The 12767-nt window shown below is 37.8% G+C and overlaps 2 long non-coding RNA genes across 2 annotated transcripts in view; one reads left to right on the forward strand and one right to left on the reverse strand.

Annotated features, from left to right (window-relative positions):
• The window catches only part of LOC149808023 (uncharacterized), a 29743-nt gene extending 20717 nt beyond the window's left edge, over positions 1 to 9026 (reverse strand). Inside the window, exon 1 of the long non-coding RNA XR_016423879.1 lies at positions 7222 to 9026. This is a non-coding gene — a long non-coding RNA (uncharacterized LOC149808023). The remainder of the gene's footprint in view (positions 1 to 7221) is intronic.
• The window catches only part of LOC149808019 (uncharacterized), a 222550-nt gene that overhangs the window by 183852 nt on the left and 25931 nt on the right, over positions 1 to 12767 (forward strand). The window lies entirely within an intron of this gene.

The following is a 12767-nucleotide window of genomic DNA, read 5'->3' on the forward strand; positions in this document are numbered from 1 at the left end:
CAACCATCTACATTGAGACATTGTATATATATATATATATAATTTTCTTTATTTAAATATTTGTTTTAATTATATGAACGAGTTTGAGAGATTATCCCAAACTAGGCCTGTTAAATATAAATTCAACCTTGACAGATTATCTTCTGACTTGCCAGTACGAGATTTGGTTGATCCGAAAAATAAAAGTTTGATCTCGAAAATTCACGACGCCAAGAAAGAATTTTACACGGATGGTGCATCTCATACATGGTCAACGTTCAAGATTATACGCAACACTGTCACGGACGCCACAATGAACGACAAGCGAGCGGCAACTATCATTAACTACATCGCTGAATACGAGGGCAATCAAAAATATTTCTTCAGAGTAAAATTTATTGTATTAACAGAAACAGGTATTTGGATTATCCGTGACAAATATGATCCTGTCCTTGGCAATAATAAAACTATCATATTAAGTAAAAATTCCAGACCGGGTCTACTGACGGGTATTGACAAACCGTATTATGAACGAGCGTATCCTGTAACAGCGGTTATTTATGGAATCTATGAGATAAATAAAAAACCCAACGTTGATAAACTAGCGCCGATGAAATTTTCAAGGTTAAATTGTGTAGCCGAACGAGTAATAGAACACTTTACAAACGCGATGCGTGGAAATGGATTAACCGATTTAAGGCGTGAAAAAATAAACTTGTGGGCTGATTCGGTTAAGGATACCGGTGCTACAATAAAAGATGTTGCTGAGTTAGGAAAAATATTAAAATTTCCAATAACTGTGGCGACAATAACGGGAGAAGTACTGTACCAGTCGAAATATAAATCGAAGGGAGCTCCAATAAATATTATCGATCATAACGCGCACGCATGGACTAACGCAGTAACAATATTTCCACGTGATCGAACTGTTAGATTTTACCCCACAGATATGGGGGGAGGTATGTTTGATTTTATTAAAGAAATAAGTAAAACCGATCCTGTATCGGTATGGTTATTTAAAAGTAATGAGGAGGGTGAATTTGATCAGTTTGTCAAACCGAACGGTGAAATATATCGCACAGAATCCCTCCATGACGAGATGAAAAATCTCGCGACGTTTTTCAAGTACAAGCACGCGGAAAATACTGACAAATTACTAACTAATTGTTTTACCGTTCCATCTGTTGCGGCTCATTTCGCCAGAGAACGAAATTCATGGAAACCAACACGATTTGATTTACTCGAGGACGTACGCGCAAGTTGCGTCGAATATGGACATGGCGGATTATGGAATACCAAATATAATTACAATGATGTTATTTCGGTTGATATGGTTGCATGTTATCCAGGAAGTTTTCTGGGATACGGAGATTGTTCTGTGTACTTTGAAAGATTTGGTCACCCAACAAACGAGATGACGCGAGTGGCAATTAATGGACCATTACCTGATTTTGATCTGACTGGATTCGCCTGTATTGAATCATTCGAGTTTAACGAAAATCTTCACAAGATTTGTTATGTTTGGTTTGGCAGACATTTTTGTGAAAAACGTTGGGCACCTATAGTTTTGTTACGATATATGCTAGATTGTGCGATACTGACATCGTTGGTGGTCAGTGAGGCAATTATATCATATCATGCACAGACCAAAGTTTGGTTGCCCATGTCAGATTCTGAAGTTATCAGCGAGTTTAAGGATGTTTCCGAAGATGATATTCCTAATAAACTCAAAACCGCAAAAGATCTCGGTAGAAAAATTATAGGTAAATTTACTCAAGGTGGTGCATATGATTATAAAAGACATCACGCACGATTAATTTTAGATGATGCCGAGTACGATTTTATAATCGCTGATACAACGGCGAAAAATATATTTGTAAATCGAGAAAATGTTTATTTATCCGACGGAACAAAATTAGGTACGATCGTTAGTTACATAAATGACGTATCCCCGCAATATACTCATCTAAGATCTTCCATGTTGGCTTATGTTTCTATAAATTTATTATCGATGATTAATAGATTTCCTGAGACCGCAGTCAGAGTCGCAACAGATTCGTTTTATATTTCAAGTAAATATTTAGAATCTGTTATGAAATTTACAAGTAATGATGAACGATGGGGTTCGTGGAGAATAAAAAAGGAACTATTACACAATTACACAGAATCAGCAGATGTTCCAATGAGAGATTTTTATCGAGAGAGTAATAAAATATCAGAAATTTCGAAAGCACCATCGTTGAGTGATCCAATAACCAGATATAAGACAGTATATCTCAATGGACCTGGTGGATGCGGCAAAACAACTCGAACGATTAATGTTTTTAGAAATTCAGATATAATCGTGCTGACACCCACACATAGACTCGCACGTGAGATGAAACAGCGGCAAGTACAATCGTGTACGTATCATAGTTTCTTTCGGTGGCGCGGAGATACATGGACTCCTGAACGGATGGGAGAAAAATATATACCTAAAATAATTATTTGGGATGAGATATGTACGGTGTCATTGGATACATTAAAAATGTTTCTTGATTGGTTGTTGACGAAAAATACCGCCATAATAATGTGTGGCGATCATGGTCAACCGCCGCCCTTTGTTGGACCATCTCCACATGATTGGTTAAAAAATTTCGTTGATTATTACGAAGAAATAGATGATGATCATAGAGCTCTTGATGCAAATTTAAAGGAGTTTAAAAAATTAATCAGATTACAATCAAACAAAATTCAGTGTGAAATAATACGTGGAGTGATCTCAGAGACATCAATGAGTGATTTTTTGAATTTATGGAGACCCACCGATTTGATCGTAGCAAGTAGAAAAATAATCAGAGACGCTTTACAACAACCGTTATTTCAGCTGCATAAAGAAAATCACTCAGAATTACCCGTACCATTGTGTTATAGACCATCAGATACACGAAAACAGAATATTAATGTTGATATTCCAGGACAGACTGAGAATCAAAATCTCGTATTAAATGATATTGTCGCCGTTGATATCAGTGTGGTCGAAGATGCAATACACGCTGACAAATCTCCATGGGTGTTGGGATACGCCATGACAATCCACTCGTCTCAGGGATTAACTATTTCTGATACACGAGTCTGGATTGTAGACGATCGCATCGAGTGGTCAAATTTAGTTTATTTGGCGGTATCGAGGGTCAGAAATATATCTCAATTACGTAGAATTATAATTCCTGAAATCGTTGATAAATTTAGCATCATCAATGATGATATAATAAGAAAAAAATTAATCGGATACAAACAATCTGATAAAAAAAATAAACGTGACTTTGATCTTGATGTTGAATTTATTATTGAGTTAAAACAGCAGCAGAATAATCATTGCGCCAGTTGCAATTGCATAATGCTGTGGAGGTATTCGAGTAATGATTCAAGACAATTTACCGTAGATAGAAAAGATAATAGTCGCGGTCATACACGAGAAAATACCATGTTGACCTGTCTTGAGTGTAATCGACGTAGAGGCGCCAGCGCCTTGGGTGCTAGTTAAGTGATCGAAATCACTGAAGTGATCGCGGTGGTAGTTGTGTATCCGCGGGAATTATTTGTAGTTGTTCACGTGTAAATCCACGTTGAGGAGCGGCCGAATCTAATCTGTAGATTGCAGGTCTGGAAACGCCTACGTTTCTTCCAGTGGATCTTGTCACGGTAGATATTTTGTGTGTGGTAACACTCCAAATAGGATCAGTCGCTCTCGCTTTACCACTTTCAAGTTCACCAGGCTCATATAAATTTCTGACTGTGACATCACCTAATATTTTTTGTTTTCCAACATCTTTTCGTTGTGTTGGTATATTTTTTTTTTGTGACCGCGCTAATGGGTTTCATGTTGGTTGTTCGTGTGATCTCATTATTTAATGCAGCTATCACGCCTGGTAATCTTGCAACCCATTCGCGAGATCTTTTATCCTGAATAAATTCCCTCGCGTATTGATATCCAAATAACCGCTCAGCAAGTGTTCGATTAAATCGCTCAACAATTGCTTGATCACGGTGAATTGCAGTATGACCTCGTCGTATTTTGGTATTATGTTGTTTCATCAGCGATGATACTGGACCAAGAAATTCCTTACCAGGATCAACCTGTAGTAGCTGTGGCCATCGCAGACCACCTCGTGGTCCACCACCTCGTTGATAAATTCGTTCAAACGCATCGGCTACTTCAGATGATGTTTTCGCTGATAGCGGCTCTGCTTCTTTATATCTACTTGCAACATCAACTACGGTTAACGCGTACTTGTACGTTTTTCCACGTACAGTATCATGCGGTAAAAACAGAATATCAGCTTGATGAACTTCATTAGGAACACTGACATCGAAATACGCGTACTGAATTTGTTTAGGACGTGGTAGATAAATTTGCCATATTGCTTGTTTAGATAACCACGTTTTAGCAGTAGAATGTTTAACCGCCGCTGCATCAGCGAGTTTACCAATTGCTGCTTTGCCTCTCCAGTATCCTCTCGGTGAATAATAAATTGATTCCATTATTAATTACCAGCCCCAATCGCTAATTTACCTTTCATCGAGGATCTTACTAACCAATTAGCTAATGATTCTCTAATATTTTTATTTTTTATAGAATTTAATGAATGAATTAATTTTACATCTGCAATATGCCTATCTTGTAGATTTTGACTTTTATAAGCTACATCATGAGCATGACAAGCTCGATCAATAGCGTTTACTGGTTCCTCGCCTGGTTTTGGTTGATCTTGATCATCGAGCCTGATATCGAGTCGAGTACCAGGACCGCAATAATTATATCCTGGTAGATGTTTTTCTCCTGGATATTTAGCCCATGGAGCACCTGGAAACTTTGACATCAAATTAGCAATATCACCACCGCGCTTATTAGGTAAAAACGAAAATTTCTTTCTACCGCATATAGAACATTTTCCACCGTACGCTATTTTTTTATTTTTTGTTATAACCGTGGCTAAATCAGTAGTTGGAGTTTTAACTCTACAGCGTAAACAATATAAATTCATGTTATAATATATATGGATATAATTGATTTCTCAGCAACTCGGCAGCGAGAACCTGTTAAGCATCATCCTGCGCTACCGAATTCCATCAGAATGATTATCATAGGACCATCTGGATCGGGTAAGACGCAATTATTACTTAATCTGATAATGAGATGGTTGAAATGGGATAAATTATATTTAGTAGCACCATCCGTTGATGATCAGCGATGTTATGATGTACTTAAAGATTTCAATGAAAACGCGCGATTACTGGATGAGGATAATGATGTTATAGAGTTTATAACCGATATTGATGAAGCACCATCCGTAGATTCCATAGACGGATTTATTAATAATTTAGTTGTATACGACGATGTGATGCTAGATAAACAATCAAATCCAGCCAGAATATTTTCCCGAGGTAGACACAAAAATACAGACGTGATCTATGTTACTCAACGATATACACAAATTCCGAAGGTGATCAGAGACAACTGCAACATTTTAGTTGTGTTTAATGGCGTAGACACACACACGTTGCGAAATATTCATCAAACTTGGTGTGGTGGTGACATGGATATAATTAAATTCAAAAATTTCTTCTCACGAGCGCAAGCTACTCCGCATGGATTTATAACAATAAATTTACATAATCCAAGAACAAGATATCGTGTGGGTCTCGATAAAATATTTGGGTAACAGGGGTGATGATAAAATTAAATTTAATTAAACAGATATCATTAATATAATGAACAACTGTGCGTGGCTGCGTCAAGGAACCACTAACAATTGTAATAAAAAAATGCCGTGGAGAATATTGCAAGAAACATAATTATCTTATAAAGAAAAACCTTCATGCTGGTCCACGAAGTTGTGTTGGATGTAACAACGGCGTTAGAGGATTATATCAGATTTGCAAAAATTGCGGTGGAGATCGATATCGAAGTTTGATGAACTATTACAGAAAAAGAAAGAACATAAATCCCAAAATAGAAAAACCACCATCAGAACTTGAATATTACTTGAAACATAGAACAAATTCCGAAGATTCAGATGAAGATGAAACAGATGAGGAAAAACGACAGCGAGAACGCGTTGAAAAATATTCATCAAACTTGGTATGGTGGTAAATTAATAGCAGCAGAGAGGGTGCCTACCAACGTTGGTCGTCAAAAAAATAAACAAGAAATAAATAAACACGTAGAGTACTTTATTTTTTCAGATACTATTTCGAACTGAGGTTTTATTAGTACAATCGGTCATTACAGAAATAAAACATCTCAAGGAAAAGTTCATTTGTAAAATCTTGACCTTTCTACGAGATGATTTTATTTGTTTGTTTTATTTGTTTTGTCGGAATTCTATGGTCTGTTCACCCTCTCTGCTGCTCCTTGCTTGAGGCATTTCAGTCTATTGTTAATTATTGCTTATATCTTTTCAAACTAAATTATTTTCTTGTTTTGTTCATACCTGAAAATTAAAATTAAAAAGAAATTATCTCGCCATCTATTTTGTTATTTCATATGGGCGGGAGAAGATTTTTTCGTTCTTCAGCGTCCACATCGGTCCTGACTGGTACTGTGCGCCATGTTTAATAGAAGAGGCCTTTGTTTAAACTAATTATTTAACAAAGTTAGCACAAACATTTTCGTTAAGATGATAAGAACCAGATCATGTATCAAGATGGTGGCTTCAGATATGAAGTACAGTGCATATTAGTACGATTTCTTTTGTGAATTTCGATATAAACAACTTCAAAAGCCGTTTGTATCACGTGCTCGACGCGAGCTTGATTTTGAGAAGAAAACAAAAGAAAACAATAATCTGAAGGAAAATATCATACAGAATTACAAAAATACCTTAGATAACCCCCATGACCCGTTCTGACACAGGACCCTCTCTATCATACTATATAAGAGAGAAGGTACGTAACTTCTAAATACTTGGTTCCACCCATGACCCTCGATTTCCTTCTTCTATTTCCCTCTTTAAAGGCACACGACCATACTCTATGACTTGTTTTACTCCTGAAATATTTTTTTTCTATTTATCAGGCCATCATTGACTTTTCTGCCTTGTACCAAACTGAAGTTACGCGCTCCGAAACATGGGATTTTCGTGAATTTCGCGCTCATGTGACAATCGGTGAAAAGAGCTACATATACCATGTTTTCGATGATACACCCCTTCTTTAATTACAGAACAGTGGTAGATTCAGAAGTTAGTTTTTACTTACCATGAACTCGATTCAACTTTAGGAATCCTGTTCCATGGAAGAATTAGACATTGTCTTCTTCACTGCACACATCGTATACAAGCGACTCTCATTTTCAAACATATACACTATGCGGCACACACGTCATCGGCGAAATATGATTGGCTCAAAAGGTTATATACTTTATTGTATACTCTCATTAATTTAAGACATTCAAATTAGTTCTAACATGATGCGATCATGTTATTACCTATTTTTGCCAGGGTACAAATAGTCTACGTCGTGAAACGGTTCTCTGATGCATGGATGCTATTTAAGTATAAGTATAGAACAAAATATCGGAATTATTTCGATTAGGTCACGTGAGAGCAGTCCCCGTCCCCACGCCTGCGCTGAACTCAGTAGCCGCCCGATTGAGGTCAAATACTTGCAACATTGTTGTCATTTTCCCCCAATGTCCAGTACCGTGACGTAACCCATGTAAATTCACATTAACCCAATAGTGTCACACCATGTTAAATTCCCATTGACCCTTAGTGCCAACCCCTTGTTTTAACGTTTAGTATCACTATTCCTCTAAACTATTGGAAGATTGTCATAAAACTGTACACATTCATCGCATAATCTCCTTATTCCGTGTTCCTGAATAAAAATGTCTCCCGGATGTCCCAAATGGCCGCCACAGACGCCATCTTGACAATCTTATTATCGGTACTCATCCTGAATGGATGGTCGTGTCATCATGGGGTTTGCACTGGACAATTCTTATGATATTTGGTTTGTTACCAATCAAAATGGTCAATATGACCGCCACATTAGCCGCGACAGTGGTCATCTTCAAAGTATTGTTATCGCTTTTCCTCCATAATGGAAAATAATATTCCCAAATAATAGTTGTTCCTCGATGAAAGTAGTGCTGCTCAGATATCCAATATGACAGCCACGGAGGCCATCTTGAAAATTTTGTTTTCGCTACTTCTCCTGAATGGACTGTCTTTTCAACGTGAGGTTTTCACTGAAAACTTTTTCTATGATGTCTAATAGATCCTAAAAAAAAATGGAGCTGATCTGATATCCAGTATGGCCACCAATGTGGCCATCGTGGCAATCTTGTTATTGCTAATCTTTCTGAATGAAAATTAATATTGTCACGGGGTTTTCATCAGACGACATATGAAAATGCTGTCGACCTGGTGTCCAGTATGGACACCAGAGTGGCCATATTAAAAATATTGCTAAGATTACCCTTCCTAAACGGATGGTCGTATCAACATGAGGTTTTTTACTGTACGACGTATCACGTGTAACTGCTTCTAATGGCGCCATTCAATAATTCGGTATGCCTGAAACAGCGCCATCTTGAAAATCTTGTCATCACTTTTTCTCCCGAACGAATGGTCATGTCAGCTGCATTTTCACTGAAAGAATTATTATTATATCTAGTTGGTCGCAAATGAAAATGGTGCAGATCTCACTTCTAATATGACTGCCACAATGATCGTATTGAAAATCTTGTTATCACTGCTTCTCCTAGAAGACTGGTCATATCGATATTATGCTTTACTAACAGACTTATTATGGTGTCTATTCGTAGTACTACACAGAAATTGTACCATTCTGATCTAATTTGTGTCAACCACCTCCAAAACGGAAAGATATATCAACATGAGGTTTCCACCTGAAGATGTATTATGATGCCTTGTTGGTCTTGGATAAAAATGATGCCAACTTGACATTCAACATGTCAGCCAAAGTAGTTGATTTTAAAACCTTGTTTATCGCTGATGAATATCAAAGATCGTTTCAACACTCAGCGGTTAAAGGGAATACATTATCTTATCTCGAATTCTTGGAACCCCTTTTTTAGCCAGTAGAGCGTCAGTCCCTTCGATAAACTCTTGCTAAGTTTCGATATCATTTTGTAGGTATTGTTATATTATTTGCCCTATACGTACATATTTCACAAAAAAGCAATTTGGAAGGATTACCAGACGTGTTAGTCGGTAGATTTAACAGGACAAGGACAGGATGTGATTTGTTGCCACCTTAGGTGAACTTGTCACGTGCATGGAATATAGCAGAACAGAACCAAACCTTTATTAATGAATGTAAATATCAGGTCACGCACAGGTGCCATATGAGAATTGTACAACTGCTACAGTTGTAATAGGTCAACATTTACAATCAGAGCAAGAAAACTAAGCATTCGGAGGAAGTATGAGAATATTTTTATATATAAACAAAAAACTTTTAGGGCGGAATAATTGAGTTCTTCAAGTTTTATATTTTCATCTTCTGTCCCCTTTCCCGGGTTATTTAGTATTTTCCAAGAATTCGTTTATTTTATTTTTTACTTTTAATTTCCCGCGTGTTCTTGTGTTGAACTGTTTTCAATGTTTATGCAAAAGTTCTTTTATGTTGGTATTACATATTAACTTGCGTTTACAAGATTGTTCCTGGTTCAATGTGATTGTAGTGCTGGCCCTTGCCATTGTATAAATTCATCACATAGTGCTGGCCCTTGCCATTGTATAAATTCATCACGTAGTGCTGGCCCTTGCCATTGTATTAATCCATCACGGTCCTTGCCATTGTATTAATCCATCATGTATTGCTGGTCCTTGCCATTGTATTAATCCATCATGTATTGCTGGTCCTTGTCATTGTATAAATTCATCACGTAGTGCTGGTCCTTGCCATTGTATAAATTCATCACGTAGTGCTGGTCCTTGCCATTGTATAAATTCATCACGTAGTGCTCGTCCTTGCCATTGTATAAATTCATCACGTAGTGCTGGTCCTTGCCATTGTAATAATTCATCACGTAGTGCTGGTCCTTGTCATTGTAATATTTCATCACGTAGTGCTGGTCCTTGCCATTGTAATAATTCATCACGTAGTGCTGGTCCTTGCCATTGTAATAATTCATCACGTAGTGCTGGTCCTTGCCATTGTAATAATTCATCACGTAGTGCTGGTCCTTGCCATTGTAATAATTCATCACGTAGTGCTGGTCCTTGCCATTGTAATAATTCATCACGTAGTGCTGGTCCTTCCCATTGTAATAATTCATCACGTAGTGCTGGTCCTTACCATTGTAATAATTCATCACGTAGTCCTTGCCATTGGAATAATTCATCACGTAGTGCTGGTCCTTGCCATTGTAATAATTTATCACGCAGTGCTGGCCCTTACCATTGTAATAATTTATCACGCAGTGCTGGCCCTTACCATTGTAATAATTCATCATGTAGTGCTCGCCCTTGCCATTGTATTAATTCATCCTGTAGTGCTGGCCCTTACCATTGTAATAATTCATCACGTAGTGCTGGTCCTTGCCATTGTAATAATTCATCACGTAGTGCTGGTCCTTGCCATTGTAATAATTCATCACGTAGTGCTGGTCCTTGCCATTGTATTAATTCATCACGTAGTGCTGGTCCTTGCCATTGTAATAATTCATCACGTAGTGCTGGTCCTTGCCATTGTAATAATTTATCACGCAGTGCTGGCCCTTACCATTGTAATAATTCATCCTGTAGTGCTGGCCCTTACCATTGTATTAATTCATCACGAAGTGCTGGTCCTTGCCATTGTATTAATTCATCACGTAGTGCTGGTCCTTGCCATTGTAATAATTCATCGCGTAGTGCTGGTCCTTGCCATTGTATTAATTCATCGCGTAGTGCTGGTCCTTGCCATTGTATTAATTCATCACGTAGTGCTGGTCCTTGCCATTGTAATAATTCATCACGAAGTGCTGGTCCTTGCCATTGTATTAATTCATCGCGTAGTGCTGGTCCTTGCCATTGTATTAATTCATCACGTAGTGCTGGTCCTTGCCATTGTATTAATTCATCGCGTAGTGCTGGTCCTTGCCATTGTAATAATTCATCACGTAGTGCTGGTCCTTGCCATTGTAATAATTCATCACGCAGTGCTGGCCCTTACCATTGTAATAATTCATCCTGTAGTGCTGGCCCTTACCATTGTATTAATTCATCACGAAGTGCTGGTCCTTGCCATTGTATTAATTCATCGCGTAGTGCTGGTCCTTGCCATTGTATTAATTCATCACGTAGTGCTGGTCCTTGCCATTGTAATAATTCATCACGTAGTGCTGGTCCTTGCCATTGTAATAATTCATCACGTAGTGCTGGTCCTTGCCATTGTAATAATTCATCACGTAGTGCTGGTCCTTGCCATTGTAATAATTCATCACGTAGTGCTGGTCCTTGCCACTGTAATAATTCATCACGTAGTGCTGGTCCTTGCCACTGTAATAATTCATCACGTAGTGCTGGTCCTTGCCACTGTAATAATTCATCACGTAGTGCTGGTCCTTGCCACTGTAATAATTCATCACGTAGTGCTCGTCCTTGCCATTGTAATAATTCATCACGTAGTGCACGTAGTGCTCGTCCTTGCCATTGTAATAATTCATCACGTAGTGCTGGTCCTTGCCATTGTATTAATTCATCATGTACTGCTGGCCCTTGTCATTGTATTAGTTGACCATGTACTTACTGGTCCTTGTCATTGTACTAATTCATCTTGTAATGTTGTCCCTTGCCAGTGTAATAATTCTTCTTGTAGTGCTGGTCATTGACATTGTACTAATTCATCTTGTGGTGCCGGTCCTTGCCATTATGCTAATTCGTCTGATAGTTCTGGCCCTTTTCATTGTACTTCATTCGTCATCAGAAAGCACGTAATTGCTATTATAAAAATTAAATTATCGGATGTTCCTTCCTTATTGACAAGCATCTGATCTCTAACGTGTTCTAAATTCTGATAACCGATGGCAAGGCCGTGATCTAAACTTAACGGATATTCTACTGATAGGCGTGATAGTCACGGTCGAATAGATGGGGGTGGGGTGGGGTCAACAACCCGAATATATTAGCAAATAAATTGAAGACATTTAAAATTGGTTGTATTTATCATACCATCCTGTATAAGAACAATGAATTAGAACATGAACTGCGAAAAGACAAAACTGAATCGATGCAATTAAAAGAAAATGGTGGATATTTTAAACTAGATACAGTGTGCCTTCCTGTAAGTAAATTAAGAAATACAACATCAAATTGCCAAATGACAACTATGAATCAACGCCAGGAACACACACACACACACACAGATACGCACACACACAGATACGCACATTTTTTTCCCACTGCTCCATTGATGAAATCCAGAAATATACTATTTCACAGCAGTCTTCTGTATTAAGTTTATCATATTTTGGCAATGTTTAGCAAGGATAAATTCTACAGAACTCATTCTAACACCATATGAATTAAGCCGATAAATCAGCCCTTCACCCGTGATGATGTTGACTTTCGGGTAAGGGGCTGATATCACATATTCATTAAAAGCTGCAATTATCTGCATGCAAAATTGACTGCACACTTCGGTGTACATTTTATAAACTTACCGGTATTTCTCGTGGCTGTGCAGCTACCGTCAGCTGTAAAGTTCTTTTGTTGACATGTACATTATTTTTCCGGAGCATATCATACGATTGGTGACTTGCAAGTCCACCTGGAATAGCACAACTACCT

The sequence above is a fragment of the Sinohyriopsis cumingii genome, chromosome 1 (assembly GCF_028554795.1).
Source record: "Sinohyriopsis cumingii isolate HCF-2022 chromosome 1, ASM2855479v2, whole genome shotgun sequence".
Taxonomy (NCBI): Eukaryota; Metazoa; Mollusca; class Bivalvia; order Unionida; family Unionidae; genus Sinohyriopsis; species Sinohyriopsis cumingii.